This window comes from Bos indicus x Bos taurus, chromosome 15 (assembly GCF_003369695.1).
Source record: "Bos indicus x Bos taurus breed Angus x Brahman F1 hybrid chromosome 15, Bos_hybrid_MaternalHap_v2.0, whole genome shotgun sequence".
Taxonomy (NCBI): Eukaryota; Metazoa; Chordata; class Mammalia; order Artiodactyla; family Bovidae; genus Bos; species Bos indicus x Bos taurus.
The window spans coordinates 83,294,695-83,297,801 of NC_040090.1; the positions used below are offsets into that span (position 1 = coordinate 83,294,695).

At 40.2% G+C, this 3,107-nt stretch overlaps 1 pseudogene; it reads right to left on the reverse strand.

The window, feature by feature from the left end:
* Nucleotides 1-1,796: 1,796 nt before the first annotated feature.
* LOC113905079 lies at nucleotides 1,797-2,907 on the reverse strand (annotated as a pseudogene).
* Between the last annotated feature and the right edge of the window lie 200 nt (nucleotides 2,908-3,107).

The following is a 3,107-nucleotide window of genomic DNA, read 5'->3' on the forward strand; positions in this document are numbered from 1 at the left end:
TCTTTTTATGCCTCAAACATCTGAATTGGGCTATTTGAAAAATATAGGCTCTTGTGTTTTATATCCATCCATTAGATATTTATTGAAAAATGAATCCATGGGAAGGACAAATAAAAATCCCTTCTGGGCTTCCTTAGTATCTCAGTGGTAAAGAATCCACCTACCAATGCAGGAGACATGTGTTCCTGATCTGCGAAAGTCACACATGCCACAGAGCAACCAAGCCCGGGTACCACAACTATTTAGTCTGTGCTCTAGAGCCTGTGAACTGAATCTATTGAGGCCCACAAGCTCTAGGATCCATGCTCTACAACAAAAGAAGTCACCACAATGGGAAGCCTACACAAAGGCACTAGACAGTAGCCCCTGCTTGCCACTACTAGAGAAAAACTCATGAGGCAATGAAGACCCAGCACAGTCAAAAATAAATAAAAAATCAAAAAAAAAAAATCCCTTCCTGGAGACTTGTCCAGTCTAGACCAGCATGGAAAGTAATAAAAGCCAGAGGATAATTATATGAAATATACTTGCTTTTGGTCATTGTTACTAAGAAAATGAAAACATTGACATAGAGAAAAATGGTGAGAATACAAGAACCATTGAATAGAGTCACAGAGGAAGGCTCTCTAAAATAATGACACTTCATCTAGTACCAGAAGTTGGAGAGAAGTAGTCACCTAAGTAGGATGAAGGCTTGTTTTGATAGAGAGAAAAGCAAAATCTTTCATAAATCTAAGAAGTGAAGTGAAGTCACTCAGTGGTGTCAGATTCTTTGCGACCCCATGGACTGCAGACTACCATGCTCCTCTGTCCATGGGATTTTCCAGGCAAGAGTACTGGAGTGGGTTGCCATTTTTTTCTCTAGAGGATCTTCCTGACTCACGGATTGAACCCAGGTCTCCCGCATTGTAGGCAGACACTTTACCATTTGAGCCTCCAGGGAAGTCCTGATGCACACCAAGGGGTCAGGTGAGGCACTCAAGATGTGATTGGAGATTTGCAGGAAGTAGAAAGATTAACCAGAAAATTCTAGTAAAAGGCAAGGATATTCTAAATAATCAGTAAACAATAAATAAAATGGTTCATTAAGATTTAAAAACTGTGTACACTGCACTTTCAAAAGTCAGGGGGTCACTTAAGAAAGAGTCCTAGAAAAACATCTAAACTTGATACTAAACTTTGTTTATAAAAAGTTCACTTTTTCACAAAAAAATAATTCATCAGAAAACATTCCTATCTGGAAGTAGTTCTGCTGAGAGATGGTTATATTTTCTCATTACTGATAATGAAGTTTGTTCTGATATTGATGTACTGATAATGATAGTTTGTTATCCAGCTTTGTGATAGAACTATCAAAATCCATTTGGAATTATGTTAATGGAAATGAATTAAAAATAAAAATAATAATAATAGGAATAATAGCAAGAAATTTGACAATTTTGTTGGAATGAACTTTTCCATCAATTCTCCTTTCTCATCTTATTTCTTTTAAAATAATTGCATTTATTTGCATTTTTATTTAAGCTATTGAGATATTTTCTGATACATCATGTAATTATAATTAAAAAATAAATAGGAAAAGTGAAAAAATAGGAAGGCAATGGGAAGCTAAAGAATAGAAAGCAATAAGAGTATCATAATCCTTAAATTGAAAACACTATAAATCAAAAATCAGATTTATATTTTTAAGAAATTTCTCCGGTTGTTAGTGGAGCATGGATAGTTTTATTACCCCCATATTTCTGAAAGAACAGAGTTCTCTTTAACAGAAACACATGACATTCTGAGCTTGACAGTCACTTGCCAATGAAACTCCCCTGTCTCATCCACAGTTTTCTCATGGCATCTTTCACCTCCGTATTCCTCAGGGTGTAGATCAAGGGATTTAACATGGGTGTGATGATGGAATCAGACATGGCCATCACCTTGTCTATGGGGTAATACAAAAACATACAAGGCACAAAAAACATGATGACCACAGTGAGGTGGGAGCCACAGGTGGAGAGGGCTTTATGCTGCCCTTCAGAGCTTCAGGACTTCCCTGATGGCTCAGAGGGTAAAGTGTCTGTCTGCAATACAGGGGACCCGGGTTTGATCCCTGGGTCGGGAAGATCCCCTAGAGAAGGAAATGGCAACCCACTCCAGTACCATTGCCTGGAAAATCCCATGGACAGAGGAGCCTGGTAGGCTGGGGGTCCATGGGGTCACAAAGAGTCGAACATGACTGAGTGACTTCACTTTCACTTTCAGAGATGCAGGACTTCAGGGAGCAGAGAATGACCAAATAGGAAGTGATGAGGATGAGGAAGATGGCCACACACATCACCCAACTGTTGAGGATGACTAAGAGGCCCAGGATGTGGATGTCAGTGCAGGCCAGTTTCAACAGTGGGAACAAATCACACATAAAGTGGTCTATTGTATTGGGAACCACAGAAGGGTACTTGATACATGAAGTTGTACTATGGCATGGAAAAATCCCCCTGACCCAGGCCCCTCCCAGCAAAAGGCAGCACATCTGAGGCCTCATGATGGTCATGTAGTGAAGAGTCTTACAGATGGCCACAGAGAGGTCATAGGCCATCATGGTGAGAAGGATGATGCCCACTCCACCAAAGAACTGCTCAGCGAAGAGCTGGACCATGCAGCCTTCCAGGGAGATGGTAGTACTCTCAGAGAGGGAGTCCACAATCAATTTGGGGGCAATGATGGAAGAGATAGTAACATCCAAAAGGGACAAGGAGGTAAGGAAAAAATACATAGGCGATCTCAGACTGACTCATAGCCATGGTTACCACAGTGAGGAGGTTTCCCAAAATGATGGGACACATACATGATTAGAAACATGACAGAGAGTATTCTCTGCAGCTCTGGAGACCATGTAATGCTCCAAAGCATGAATTCCATCTCACTGTTTTGATGTCCTGTGTGTCAGGTGCTGATAGGAGCTCCAGCTAAGAGTTAGAAGACCTGAAAAAGGAGCGCATCATTTATGACTAGTGATTACTTGACTTCAAGTATTTCCAGGATCTCAGGGAACTGATGGGTTTTTTTGTCTGTTTTGTTTTTTGTGTCTTTTTTTTTTTTCCCATTTATTCATTATCCAG